The 15,612-nt window shown below is 36.5% G+C and overlaps 1 long non-coding RNA gene across 4 annotated transcripts in view; it reads left to right on the top strand.

The window, feature by feature from the left end:
- LOC311433680 overlaps window positions 1–15,612 on the top strand; it is a 476,332-nt gene that overhangs the window by 447,324 nt on the left and 13,396 nt on the right. For 3 of the 4 annotated variants that reach the window (XR_014690896.1, XR_014690898.1, XR_014690899.1), the window contains one exon: window positions 14,343–14,557. This is a non-coding gene — a long non-coding RNA (uncharacterized lncRNA). Of the gene's footprint in view, window positions 1–14,342; window positions 14,558–15,612 lie in introns of those variants that run through there. The other variant, XR_014690897.1, reaches the window with a different exon arrangement.

Here is a 15,612-nt window from a genome sequence, read left to right on the forward strand (position 1 = left end):
ATCCAGATGCACCTCTAGCCAAGCATCTTACTTACACATTATGACATGCAAGTGTCTATATGACTGGATGCAAATTAAGTGCAACTATTATCCTATCTGTAGAGATAGCACTAGTGTCATCATTCAGTAACATTTAGATTTAATGCTTAATCTTTCCCTCTGATATAATTGTAGCCTCCACATGGATAGTTCTGTAGGTGGTCCTGAGGGAAATGTTTGTGGTTCATAGTCATGGACTGGACAGGGAGTGGAGAAGGAACAGCTTCATTCCTCTTCAGCTTTTCCCAGAACAGAAATATTAAGGCCATTTCTCTAAAAATTATTGATAGTGTGAGTCCTTTTACTTTTGAGGTGGAAACTCTCCTAGATAAAAGATACCTGACTCCTTGGAACACTTACTCCAGGATCAGCAAAGTGGATGATGGACACAAGGTGCCTTATTTGTCTGGTAGTGTTTTTAATTCACTTTCCTGAACTGTGAATTACTAATAGTTATTTTACATCTAGAGTAAGTAAACTGTTTCCAGTAACAAGATCGCATGGGACATGAAAACATGAAAAGCAGTGGTAAAGAATAGCCTTAAAAAAATGCAGAGGATAAAAACTAATTTACAGAAAAATTACTGAATGTTAAAAAATAGAATTTTACTTCTCAAAGAAAAGATATAAAAATTGAAGTTCTCTGAAAATGTCAACTAGTATATGAACTGGTCTTTTTGCTGTTTTGGTTTTGTTTGGTTTCATTTTATGTTTTTTTTTTTTTGTTTGTTTGTTTGTTTGTTTTGTTTTGTTTTGTTAATTTTGGAAAGCTTAAAGTTGTTTACATCAAACTGATACAAGTTGCCAATGTTTCAGTAAAATATTTTTAAATCTTTTTTTTTTTTTTTTTTTTTTTCCAAACTGACAGCATAATATTGTATTAACTGCCAAATTATTGTCTAGTTCAGAAACTGGAGTCACCAAGAGTATTTGCAAGACGTTGCAATATTATGCATGATTAGTTACTTGCTATAGTAATCTAAGAGGAAAAAAAAAAAGGGGGGGGGGGAGGCTGGTGTACCCCTTGCTAAATTATGTGAAAAGTTCTGAAGGTCTCAGCTGATCTTAGATTTTACAAAACAGAATATTCAAAAAGACACCCTATTCGTGTGCATCAGCAAATTTTTGGGAGGTCCAGGTCTTGTGAACTTTATATGGAAAGTGGATCCCACACAGCCCTGAATTCTTCTCCCCCTGTAGTCATCCTCCAACACACTCACCACTCAACATTATATAAATGAAAAAGTAATAGAATCCCCTGTGATTCTAACTATGAAAAGACTAAGTCTGAAGATGGAGACAGAAGCAGAGGGCTTGCTTGATGGCTAAGTCAGAGGCAGAAACTGACAAATTTACACTACCTGCTAGACATTTCCTTGGTGTTTTCTTTGGCCTTATGAGCACTGAATCCTAGTGACCAGTTGAATCTTTGAATATGACAAGTCCTGAACAGTAAGGGAGGCTTCAAGAGTATCATGGTGAAGATTGCACAAGGCTTTGCAGAATTCCAGCCTCTCTAAGACCTTTGGGAGAATTCAGTATCATTCACATTCAGAAAACGATTATTTTCTGAAGCTTGCATCATCTTCAATATTTCCCTGCCCATGGAAGCAAGGAGTTGTTATTTTGCTTCTGTAGCCATGTGCTAGGGACTGTGCCTTCTATGCAAGACAAATATACAAGTATTGCAGTATTTTCAGTTAATTTTAAACTTTATGAAATTATTTACATAAATGCCAAATACTGTAATATTTTTAATTGCTTTAGAAAGTGTTATGAATAGAATAAGAGAAAAAAAAAAAAAAGTGCTTATGTATGTATGTATATATATATATATATACCATATATATACACATCTGTATGCAGAAATATTTCTCATAGTATCCACTAGGTGGACTCATGAATAGAGTGTTCAAAATCAAAACCCAAACTCCAGGTAAGGAAAAACATCTAATGTTAAGCTACTGCCATAGTCTCACTAACAGCAGCACAGCTGGGGAAAGGTGCTTCAGCACCTTCACCTTCTGTCAGTGCAACGGCTACTATAATTTTGCTAGGAGAGAAGTTCTGTCTGAATCCTGGTGTTCTCTCTGATAGTGTTGAAAATACCTGCATATATTCAGCCAAGAACCTTACAGATTTCATAATATACAAAGCATTATGTGAGTACTTGAGGTAACAGAAATAAGACATTTGATGTGCTCAGAGTGGAGGTAGGGGTAGCATATGGCCATAAATGTGGAAAAGGTATGTGCTGAAATCTGCTAATAACTAGCTTTAGCAGACAAATGAATATATTGCTTGAAATGACAGTCTTATTAACAATCATTGCCTTCAATTATTTATTTTTTTTCAGGCTACACGTTAACACTACAAGCTAAACTATTATTTATGTCGGCTTGTTTCTTTACTATAGCCAGCTGCCTTTCTCTTTAGTTGTCATATTTTCTAAGTAATGCAATACTTTCTCAATCCACAAAATCTTAACAGTTATCAACGTCTTCAACAATAACCATTTAATTAAAATCATAGAATCATAGAATGGCTCTGGTTGGAAGGCACCTTAAATATCATCTTGTTCCAACCCCCCTGTCATGGGCAGGGATGCCACCCTCATCCTGCTGGCCACTCCCCTTTTGAAGCAGCCCAGGATGCTGTTAGCCTTCTGGGCTTCAGGCTTGCACTGCTGGCTCATGTTGAGCTTTTTTTTTTTTTTTCCCCACCAGAACCCCCAAGACCTGCTCTGCAGGGCTGCTCTCAATGAGTTCTTCTCCCAGTCCGTACTCCTGTCTGGGATTGCCCCAACCCAGGTGCAATCAGGTGCCTTGACACCTTGCGCTTAGACTTGTTGAACCTCCTTAGGTTCACATGGGCCAACTTCTCCAGCCTGTCCAGGTCCCTTTGGATGGCATCCCCTCCTTCTGTTGTATTGACTGCACCACTCAGCTTGGTGTCATCTGCGCACTTTCTGAGAGTGCATTCAATCCCGGAGTCTATGTTGTTGATAAAGATATTAAACAATATTTGTCCCAGGACTGACTCCTAAAGGACACCACTCATCACTGGCCTCCACCTGGACATAGAACCATTGACCTGCACTCTCTGGTTATGATCTTCAAGCCAATTCCTTGTCCACTGAATGGTCCACCCATCAAATCTATCTTTCTCCAATTTGGAGATCAGGATGCCATGTGGAACAGTGTCAAAGGCCTAAAGTCTAAGTGGATGACATCAGTTGGTTTCCCCTGTCAACTGATGGAGTCACTCCATTGTAGAAGGCAACCAGATTGGTCAGGCATAATTTGCCCTTGGTGAAGCCATGCTGGCTGTCTCAGAACACTTCCTTGTCTTGCATGTGCCTTGGCATTGCTTTCAGGAGGATCTTTTCCATGATCTTGCCAGGCACAAAGGTGAGGCTCACTGGTCTCTAATTCCACAGGTCCTCCTTTCTACCCTTTATAAAAATTGGAGTGATGTTTCTCTTTTTCCAGCCACCAAGGACTTCACCTGACTGCCAGGACATGATGGAGAGAGGCTTGGCAACTACATCAGCCAATTCCTTCAGGACCCTGGGATGCATGTCATCAGGCCCCATACACTTGTACCTGTTCAATTTCATCAGATGGTCCTGAACTTGCTCTTTGCTTATAGTGGTAGGGACTTTGCTCTTAACCTCTTTATTGAGTTCATCTGCATAGATCCAGTCATGCTTCTCCTCTGGTTGTTTTGTCTAATGTCAGGACCAGGAATTTGTCCTCAATGCACTCTAAGAATCTTCTGGATTGCTTACAGCCTGCTGTGTAGCTTTTCCAGCAGACATCGGGATGGTTGAAGTCCTCCATCAGGATGAGAGCCTGTGAGCATGATGCTTCTTGTAGCTGAAGCAAGAATGCCTCATCCACAGGCTTCCCTTGATCAGGTTGCTTGTAGTAGACCTCAACTGCAAGCTGTCCTTTATTGGTGTGGGCCTTAACTTTCACCCACAAGTTCTCAGCCTGCCCATGGCTGTCTTTCAGAGGCATCTCTTTGCAATCTCTTCCCTAATGTAGAGGGCAACACCCCCTCCCCTCGTTCCCTCTCTATCTCTTTTGAAGAGCTTGTAGCCCTCTATTCCAGTCTTCCAATTGTGTGATCCATCCTATCATGTTTCTGTGATAGCAATCAGTTAATATTAGTCTAATTGCACCATGGTTTTCAAAATAATTTTCTTTATATCACCTTGAATGCATACCTGTAGTTATGCATACAGTAAGGGGGAGAAATTGCCTCCAGAGAACACACTTGCATTTCTAGTTAGTTCTCAGTTCTGACATCAGAAAAAAGCCAAATAATAGTCAAAAGACAAAACGTAAGAAGACATTAGCAAAGCTTTGTGACTAATACCCACTCTTGCTCCAACTTTCTATTTCATGCAGTATAGGAGCTGAAGTAGATCTTCAGCAGCTGTAATGGCACTGGGGCTTAACAAAAGTCCTGGGATGCTTGACTGTAAAACTGAGTGGAGAGTATATAATGAGTCTGTTTTTCATGTTTGATAAAATAGTTGATGAAGTCAGTGAATAAGGTGTCCCAAAAGTAACATGACTTTAGTGCTGTGAAAGTTGAGTAAAATAAATGTTAACAAACAATAACTGCTGCAAAAGAAAATAAACAAGTGCTCCTACCACAACCATTCAACCTTCATGATAATGTAATGTATGCTATGTAAGTGAAAGTTGCCAGTCATACAGTTATAGGATTGCGAGGAACTTCAGGAGGTCACCTAGTACAGGATGAGAACACTTTCCTATATCATTCCTGATAGATTTTCCATTCTTAATGCTATGAATGACTATCCTTTTCTTAGAAATTGCCAAAGTCAATGACTCTGACACTTCCCCAGGCAATCTGTGACAGCAGTTCATTATCTCTATCATTGAAAATACTGACTTATTTTTTAATCAACCACCCCTAACTGTATCCTGTGTCATTTTTCTAATCAACACTCATTTATTGTCATATCCACTGTGGACATGGAGAACAAGATTATTTCCTTCCTCATTCCAGCAGATTTTTGTGTCATTTAAAGTGTTACTATGGTCTCCTTTTGGGCCTCCTTCTCTCTATTAAACCCTAAACAACCCTAATTCAAATGATTATGACAGATCTTGAGGAAGAAGTCTTATATTTCAATCTATACCTAATATTTTTATATATATCAGGTGGATTTGAGAGGACAATTTCATTAGATTGGCAATGAAATTGCATTTCACTGTTCCTTCCAGCTGTGGATGACTGATCATTCTCCACATATCAGCCTGTTGCTATGCCCTTCTGTGGGACTTTTTGCTGCAGTGGTAATAAAATATTGTAATCTAAAGAAACAAAGGCTTTTTTAAGTACTCTAAGAGAAATTATAAAGTTTGTTGAGAGACGGGTTTCTCTGTATGTTTACAAATGTGAAGAATCAAAAGTGAGAAGAATGTATTTGTGAGAAAAGGTTATTAACTGACTAAGGAGGATCAAAGTCTGAATGCACTCAGCCAAAGGTGGACACTTGAGGAACAAGAGTCTTTTGCAACTCAGACAGCAAATATTGAGCCAAACTAGTCTCTTGAAACTTTCTCTTTGGCATAGAAAAATACTTGTCTTCTAAGTATCCTGAACAGGAGATACTTTAAGCAGTTTGCATCTAGTCTCATTTCATCTTCTAAACTATAAGACAGACTTAAAGAAGGTACTGTGAATAGCATCTATGCAGTCTCTTCCAAAGGGAGTAAACTACTGAAATTTAAGTGGGGAAAAAAAAGAGTTATAATGAAGTTTAAAAATGGCTCTTGATTTCATGCGACTTTATTGTATTTTCCATCAGTTTGAGAATAATACAGTAGACAACCCTGACATTTACATTATGTTTTGAGTAGGTCTCATTAAAGAAAATGACATTCCCAGCTTACAGTGTTTGTGGTGGTCCTAATACTCAGAGTGGAAGATAACAACATAGTAAGTTTCACTTACATAGGTGATAAATGCCCTGTTTACTTTACATCACATATGCAATTGAATGAGTAATTTTGTTGATGGCAGGACACTACTCTAAGAAAATATGGATGGTATTTTCTTGAAGGGGCAATTACACCATTCTTGAGAAGGCAATCAACTTACAGTCTGAGAAAGAGCAGTTGTCCAAGGGCTTTACAGTATACCAGGACCTGAAGATGTAGGTTGGGTATCCCACTGTCATATTTATCCATCTTGCTATGTTACTTCTCTGTCTGATTTGACCTTTGCTGCTGATTAAATTGAAACATTGTATGTGTAAAGCACATGGAGACCTTCAAGTGAAAAGAGCTAGGTCTTATCAGGGCCATATAAGCAGTAAATAAACATATTTTCTTAAACATGCTTCAGGATACCATTCCTGAAAACAGATAAAATCAGTGCTATGAAAGTCTGTCTTGGGTAAGCGTTTGGTATGTTGCATGGCCTTGTGAGGATGATCTTATGCTCTGTTTCTTTACCACTTCAGCAATACTTAGCTACTAAAGTGGTGACAGAATAAACCATGAATTTTGCTAGATATGCATAAACAGCAAGTCTTAAGCATGAAAGAGGTTTGAGTCACACAGCTAAGTATGATTCCTAATCCAGCTTCTCAAAATCTGATTTAAATCAATGACTTTAAAAAACACAGTGCTTCATGTAGTGTGATAACTTCTGTAGTCACCTTACCTGGAGTGATAGTAATAACCTGCATTAGGAGTTTTTATGTCTGTGGTAATCTTTCTTGGCTCATATGTGTCTTATCTCTTCTCAATAAAGAAAGTAGTTTGTAGTGTGTTTAGTTTATATTATATGCAGTTTGAAGTGTATTTAAGGTGCTATTCACAAGAATCCATGGGTTAGTACTTCTCTGTGTAACTATGAGACAGGCCAAGCACAATTATAAATACCTTTGTAGTTTCTCACGTTAGCCCTTCTATCTTACTAGCCCTGAAGATCTGACTAGACCTGATGATGAGACGACTACAATGAGGCTTATTTTATTAGTGAAAACTTCAGATCTCAAGTAGCTGCATGAATGTGTACTTATGTGATAGCACAAGCATGTGGTTAATGTTGTGCCTTTCAGGAAAAATACAAATTATTAAAAAATCTGTGATAAGGTTGCAAAAACAAACAACATTCTGAGTAGAACACTATTCCCAGCTCATGCCCCCACTGTCTAATGCTTTCCTTGGTGGCAACGTTTGTCCTATGAATGTTGAGAAAGCAGTGAGCACTAGGGAATGGCTGTAACTGTAGTTCACTGTGCTCATGAATACATCAGCTGTGACAGCTTAGCAGCTGTAATAAAACAAAACCATGTTTTCATTTATGGAATTCCTGCAGTTTTAAATAAATTTGATAAAATAATTTCTGTCCCCTGTCCTACATCCTTTCTGATACAAAGGGACTGGACACAGACATGCACATTGTGCTGAGTTAATAAGATGCTAAACCGGGATTGCATTTTCTTCATTTTTAAAGCCTGTAAAACTAGCTTTTAAAGATTCTTCATTGCTTTTGAAAATCTGAAGAGGTTTCTCTTGCCTAACATTCTCTCTTCTGAACTATATTTGGATATATACATATATGGCCATATCTAGCCAAATATACAAATATATTGCATTTACTTTATCTGAATAGAAGAAATTCTAAAATTCATGCTTTTGTGTGAGCTACTGTTGAATAAATAAAGCTGTTCTATATGCCTGAACTGATGCTTCTCTCATTAGTCAATGCTAGTACTGGGAAAGCCTTCAAATGTATCATGCCATTAGAAAATAAAAATAAAAATAAAAAAATCCTCAATTGCTTGTTCCTCTTAGTTTGGTCCTCAAATACTTTGCAAAGACTGTAATAAGTCCTTGTTATTGTGCTGAATAAGTTATTTCCTCTAGACATTAAAATAAATCCAGATGATCCATATAGGGTGCCTCATAAAAAATTCACCTCATATATGCAGGACTCCAAAAAACAGTTCTCATGGTCTTAGAAATACCATGTAAGTTCTGAAAGCTTTCTGTGCAATACTTCTAGCTGAAGTCTTGTCCAGTGAATTCCTGAAGTCCACCAACCTGTAATAAATACAGACAGACATTTTTATTGAAGGGTATTGGCTAATCAAGCTATGTTTTATTAAAAGGGGACAATGCTACTACTGGACTGTTTTGGTGAATGCAAATTCTTTGGTGAATCTTCCAGTCACTATGATTGAGTTCTGTAACAATTGGCCTTTATGGAGCAATTGTTTTTTGTTGTTGTCGTTGTTTGTTTTGGTTTGGTTTGGTTTTGTTTGTTTGTTTGTTTTTCATCCCCAAACTTTATCAAATTTCCAAAGGAATATTACAGGTTCATGCATTCTGAGAATCTGTTTATAAGTTTTTCATAATTTTCTATCTCTATAAAAGCTTGAAATGTTTAGGTTAGAAAGTGGGCACTTGAGTTAATGAATTATGGAGTCATCAGTCTCCATAATTGAATTTCCATGGGATGAGTCAAAGCACTCAGGTGCCATATATGTGTCACTGACTACATGGAAGGTAAAGCTCATTTTCAGGCATGTGTATTAACTGTTTAAATCTGATTGTGAATATGCTATTCTGATGGCAGATATTCTATTCAAACACCTGAGATTGGACAAAATTTGTATTTACTCATTTTCTCTTACAGGTTAAAAATATATTTTATATGGTCAAGTGTATTGGTATTTATATGTCTGAAAAGAGAAGTGAATAAGGTGTGGAGAATCATTTAATTACTTCTGATACAAAGTGCTTAAGTTGTATGAGCAATGTCCGTTGTCACAGTTTGCTCAGGCATTTTGCTCAAGCACATGAACTAACAAAACTGTCCATTTTTCCACCTTAAGTAAAAGGAAACTTTTTTTTTCATGAGTTTATGAATAGATAAGAGCCTTTCCTTCTTTTTCTTTTTCTTTTTCTTTTTCTTTTTCTTTTTCTTTTTCTTTTTCTTTTTCTTTTTCTTTTTCTTTTTCTTTTTCTTTTTCTTTTTCTTTTTCTTTTTCTTTTTCTTTTTCTTTTTCTTTTTCTTTTTCTTTTTTTTCTTTTTCTTTTTCTTTTTCTTTTTCTTTTTCTTTTTCTTTTTCTTTTTCTTTTTCTTTTTCTTTTTCTTTTTCTTTTTCTTTTTCTTCTCCTTCTCCTTCTCCTTCTCCTTCTCCTTCTCCTTCTCCTTCTCCTTCTGCTTTGTTCTTCTTCTTCTTTCTTTTTCTTCTTCTTTTTCTTATCTATGCCTAATTTATGATCTTGTGTTTACCATTTCTTTAGTCTTATGATCTTATTACACTTTGGTAGGAAAGTTCTGTCAAGATGGACTAAAACATCTCTTTTGACAGCAAGAATATAGGTAATTTAAAGTAGAGGAGACAACCAACAGGCAAGGCCCCTTTTATGACTAGATAAGCTTTTTGGAAAAGAAGGAAAATAAAAAGAATGTGTTAAAATTCTGAGCTTGACAATAAGACACTTACTCCTGAAGGTCAAGAGATCCTTACTATGCTTGTTGGTGAGTGCAACTCTACAGGTACCTGATTTATGTTAAGTTTTAGCAACTTAGATAGGCAGTAGACTATTCACTGTGACTCTTTTCAACATAACAAATTAATGGTATCAATCTACTTATAATAAACTAAATTGCTGCCATATCACTAAAACCATGTAAGAGTTGGATATCTCCTGTGACATATAAAACAATATTTCAACCCCCTTAAATTTTCTAAGTAGTATCTTTCCTTTTCAATGGCATGGTTTTCCTTCCTGTTTCTGTAAGCTTTCACCTTCATCGTGACCTCCATGAAGTCCAATCTAGGGCAGAACAGTCTATTCAATGGCTTAAGGATAAAATTCAACTGTTGTGCGGTAGTCAGCACAGTACTGTATGTTATACAGGAACTGCTGGAAGGATATAGATGAACCAATATAGAGGTAATAGCATCACTGTTAAGTGCTATAGATGTGGTATCAGTAACAACCCCTCTGAATGCTCTGGAGTTAACCATGATAGAGAAATGACAACCAGAGACATAAGATTCCTTGGAGGAGTCCTCCCTGATCTTTATAACTATGCATTTTACCTAACCATGAATTAGACTGTCAGTCCCATGCATTCTTTACATTAGTTCATTTCAGAACTTCATTGTAGCAGTTTTTATAAACATATGCATCTCTACATAATAAATTACTCATTGTACCTTAAAGCAAAATGGTAATGCCTGCAATAATACTCCAGTGTAGTAACTTAATGAATAAATAATACATGTTAATTCCATGGTAAGTACAAGGAAGTGCTGCTTCCTTTCAATTTCAGCGTATCGGATGTGCAATTATTGCATAATTAAATTCAGCTTGTATGACAGGTGACTGACATTTCCACATTTCTGTTCCAAGTTGACTACTCAAGCACCCTAAGTATGTTATACAACAAAATTTTACATATAAGCAATGCAGACAGCTACTTGAGTGCATTTCATAAGCCAAAATGGCTTCTGTCTCATTTTCCACCTTGGATAGGCAAGATACAATTCTGAGGACATGTGTATGAACTAAGAGACCCAATAAGCCAGTGAAGTTCCTTAATTAGAGAAATCACAACAATGGTGCACAGAGGTTAAAATGAGCGCAGTTTCATCTCTTCCACAGTATAATTTCTATCTTTTCTTTCTTTGTTTAAATGCACCTACTCCCATTTGTCAACTGACAAGGGGTCCCATACCACATTTGCAATTCTAAATGGCTGAGCCCTATGAATCATTCTGTTAGAGATGTGTAAGAAGTCAGTCTCAAGGGAAGGAAAATATTCCTCTAATCAAATTTATATAGCTGATTCCTCACTGCAGCTCTAAAAAAATATATTGAAGAAAGTTATATTTCTTTAAAATGATGGATCTTGTAATTAAAAACAAAACAAAACAAAACCCTTTATTTTCCTTGTAATTGCATGGGAATTCACAAATCTGTAATAGTTGACTCATAAACTGCTTTTATTTGGAGACGTTTTTTCCACTGATAAACCAATTTAGATTTACTATATGAAAGAATGTTGTACCATTATAGTCAATAAATAGCAGATTCTAACCTTACTGTTTCCAGTTAATGAATGTTTCAAATACAGTTTCATATGCCTTTCTGGAAAGATGGGTACTCTTTATGATACTATAAAGCTATGAATGCAGTATGCAGAAGGAGTTGCAGTAAAATCAGTTTTTCACAATGTGAAAATATGCAACATTCCCAAAGTCCACAGAAAGGGCAAACATGAGAATGTTGTTTCAAAATTCTTTCATTAAAACTATACTCAGAGGCTATGACTTTGTATTTTATTCTGTCTTTTCCATTCATATATATTTATTTTTTTCTAATGGGGCTTGTTTTGTGAGCATGGAACTCAAATATGAATTTTGCCTTTCATTTCAGCCCATGATGAAGAGTTCCTTTGAGTAAGAAGAGAAATACAAAATGGTGAGATGTTTTCTGTAGATGTGAAACTGTTAAAATTCCTTTTGGTCCACTTCTGTTATATCTAAAATGCGAAGGAATTTTTTTTTACCAAGTGCCCAAATTTTTCTAGTCAGAAACTGAAGTGAGCTAAGTTAACTCCCCCAACATAGTGAGAAAATAATCACACCTTTTAGCTTAATGAAGTGGAATTTGAAAGGAGTACTTTAATTAAAATTAATATTACCATTAATATCAATTCTATATTAAAACATTATAAAGCACACCTGGTAGTGACAAGCAGAAAACAAGTCCTCCAAGTTTTTCAACTTTGACTCTCCTTTGTTATGTTCTGTTCATTTTCAGAATGCTTATAAATCACATATTCCCATGAATTACTTAAAGGATCATGATTTCATTCTAGTTACTTCTACACATCGAATAAAAAAGAGAAGAAAAAAACCATCCTTTCATGCATGCTACATTCTTTACTACTTATGCCATCAAGTATATCCTTACTTTTGGAATTGTACAGAAGGAGATCCTGAATAGTCTTCTTTACCTGTAGCATTGTTATCTTCTTGTTCTGTCAAGCACTGATTGCATTAAAAGTCTTCTAACCCAGTGGTGGCTGATGCCTCCACCCAGAAGGGGCTGCTGAAGGGTAAGGACAGTATTTAATGGCTTTAAACTAAGAAAGGGTAGATTTACTTATTTATTTATTTATTTATTCTGGCAGAAACCTGGCTGCCTTATTTTCCAGATTTGTGTTAGAAACAATTTATATTTGAGTGTCATTTAGCACACTAACTGATCTAATGAAACTTTTCAGTCATGGTGTGTAAAAAGTATATTTCAATTAAAAATATGTTGCATTTTATTAATAGTGATTTCCTCTTTATCTACTTTTATAATTTTCTGGAGAAAAAAAAAAAAAAAAAAAAAAGTACAGAACTACTTAATCTCCAAGAAAAATAATCATAATAAAATAAGGAAATAAAGAGCACTGTTCTGTTTGTTTTGTGTTAAGCTCATGATAGAAGTAAAATAAAATGCAAACAAATGATAGGGTTCAAGTACCTTTTTTTTTTTTTTTTTTTTTCCTCTGGATAATATGACATTAATAAGAAGACAGAGAAAAAAGTACTCTCTCTAGCTGCCATCTGGTAGCTATATAACACACTTATGGTGGTCAAGCAATTTGTGATTAACCAGGATTCAAAATGATGATTCACAGCAATCATCCACAGCAGGGAGTGAATCATGGCAATATTCTGCTGGAATTCACATGCTGAAGAAAAGAAGGTGACACAAAAGTTGTGTGGGCAGGAAGGGCTGGGAGCTCATAGGAACTTTGTTTCCTTTTGGAATTATCAACATTTTTCAAACATCTGATGGTTTTGTAGGGTTGTACAAAGAATTGTAGGAATAAGGGCAAGCTGTTTTACGTTTATTTTTCATTGGGATTTACAGAGACGGCTTTACAACTCTGAATATATTCTTAAACAAAATTATAAAGGATGTCCTTTATTCTTCAGTGTTAAAGTCATTCAATGAAGTAAAAAAGGTATACTAGACAGAAGTACATGAAATCCTCTTCAAATTGTCCCATTACAGAATCTGCAATTGGACAGGTATAATTAAGAAGGTGTGAATTGGAATATAATTCCACATTCTTAGAGAAGTAGGATTAATCAAACTGATCTCTATGTTTTCTTTTGTAAATGAGAACTTGCTGATCATCTTACTTGGTTGAAAGTCAGTATAGCATTTGTTAGGGAGAATGTAGAGATTGCACACTAACATTTTGCAGCCATGAATACATGAGTCAAGAACCCTTTAGAAGAGATTATATGTTAGTACTACTCTGTGCTGAAAATTCATTTGGAATTATGTACAATTCTGGTTGTCCATGTATAAGAACGATTAATACAAACTGCAGCAAGCACAGAATAGCAGACTGAAAGGGAAGAATATCATGCAAGAAGTGAGTAAACAAGCTTGGTTAGTTTGATTTAGCAAAACACAGATGGAGGGAGAGATTATTCTACATTATAAATACATCAAGGGAAATACCAGGGTGGAAGAGGAGCTGTTCAGTCGGAGATTGTTTGCACACAGATAATATGAAAAGTCATGGCTATAAATGTATTTAAGATGAAAATTACAATGTGATTTTGAAAAGTGAGGTGCTCCGGCTCTTAACAAGAGGCAGTGGGAACAAATTTGAAACCAGGAAATTCCATTTAAACACAATAAAATAATAATAAAAAAACATTGTCAGGGTACTAAAACACTAGAACGGGTTGTCCAGAGAGGTTGTGGAACATCCCTTCATGAAGGTATTCAAAGGCATTCTTAATGAAACCTTGAGTAGCTTCCTGTAGATGACCCTGCCCTGTGCTGGGTTGGCCTAGATAATCTACAGAGGTCCTTTCCAACTACAACCACTCAGTGACTTTCTGATTCCAACAGCAACAGGAGATGGACATGTGCCAAAATGGATGAAAATAGATTTCAGCTGAAGCTTGATTGAATGTTGTATAAAATGAATAGTACTGGAGATGGAAGTCCACCTTTGTTCCTTTAAATCATGCATTGTTAGGACTGGCGGGAGATATTCAGTTTCAATGCGGGATGGGGGAGGAAAAATAGAAGAAATGAAGTGTTTGTCTAAATATGAAATAAAAAGAAACATAATTCCACTTACTCTCAGTATTGGATAGAATTATCTGTATAGTCATTACAATAATTTAAGTATACTTAGGAACTGATCACAGACTGATCACAGACAGCATCTGACTAACTTTCTGTATTTCTTTTTCATAGGCTGCCATGTTTCAAGATTGGGCACCAATTACTTCAAAACATGCACCTTCCACCTATGTCAAAGACACCACTGATACTGAAATCAGTCATCAGATCTTCAGAGATGAGCCAGAACAGTTAAGACAAGTTTTTGCTATTTCACAGAGTTTAACTTACAAAATTACAATTTTATTTGAATTTAGTAACTTAAAATAAAGGAAGAATGTTTATTGAAAAACTGTAACTTATTCTTTGTCTTTAACACCGGTGATGGGCCCCAAGGACCCCTGGAGCCCTGAGCTGTAGGACCATGACAGTGAGAAACTCCCAGCTGATTCTAAACTGGTGCAGGATTTGCTGCTCCAGCTGGATGTATATAAGTCTGTGGGGTACAATGGGATTCATCCCAGGGTACACAAAGAGCTAGCCGATGCCATTGTGAGACCTTTCTCAATTACTTTTCAACTGTCTTGAGAATATGGAGAGGTTCCAGAAGACTGGATGCTGGCAAATGTGGTTCCAGTTTTCAAGAAGGGTAAGAAAGAAGACCCTAGTAGTGACAGCCCTGTCAGTCTCAGTCTCATTACCTGATAAAATTATGAAGAAGGTTATCCTAGGAGTTACTGAAAAACACTTGAAAGGCAATGCAGTCATTACTCACAGGGACCATGGGTTCATGAGGGGAAAGTCTGGCCTAACTTTTTTGACAGGGTTATCCATCTAGATGACCAAAGGAAGCCAGGAGACATAAAGATGCAAAGGTTTTGATAGTTTCTCACAGTATCTTTCTCCACAAAAAGTCCAGAACAAGCTAGAAAAGTACATAATGCAAAGGGTGAAGAACTGGCTGCCAGGTCAGGCTTAAAGAGGTATAGTAAATAGTGTTACAACCAGCTACTGTTTGGTCATTAGTAGGCTTCCGCAGAGCTCTATTTTTGGGGCTGTTCTCTTCAATATTTTCACAAAGGACTTGCATGCAGGGCTTGAATGTATACTTAGTTTGTAGATGACACTAAATTGGGAGGAGCTGTTGGCTCCCTTGATGGCAGAGAGGCCTTACAGAGAGATTTTGACAAATTATAGGGCTGGGCAACCAACACCAATATGAAGTTTACTAAGCACAAGTGCCCAATTCTACACCTGAGATAGGGCAACCCTGGATATACATACAGAACAGGTGATGAGAGGATGTAGAGTAGCCCTGGAAAAATGGATCTGGGGGTTTTGGTCAATGGTAAGTTGACTATGAGTCAGCAATATGTCCTGACAGCCAGGAGGGCCAACTGTATCC

The sequence above is a fragment of the Aythya ferina genome, assembly GCF_964211825.1.
Source record: "Aythya ferina genome assembly, chromosome: 3".
NCBI classification, from domain to species: domain Eukaryota; kingdom Metazoa; phylum Chordata; class Aves; order Anseriformes; family Anatidae; genus Aythya; species Aythya ferina.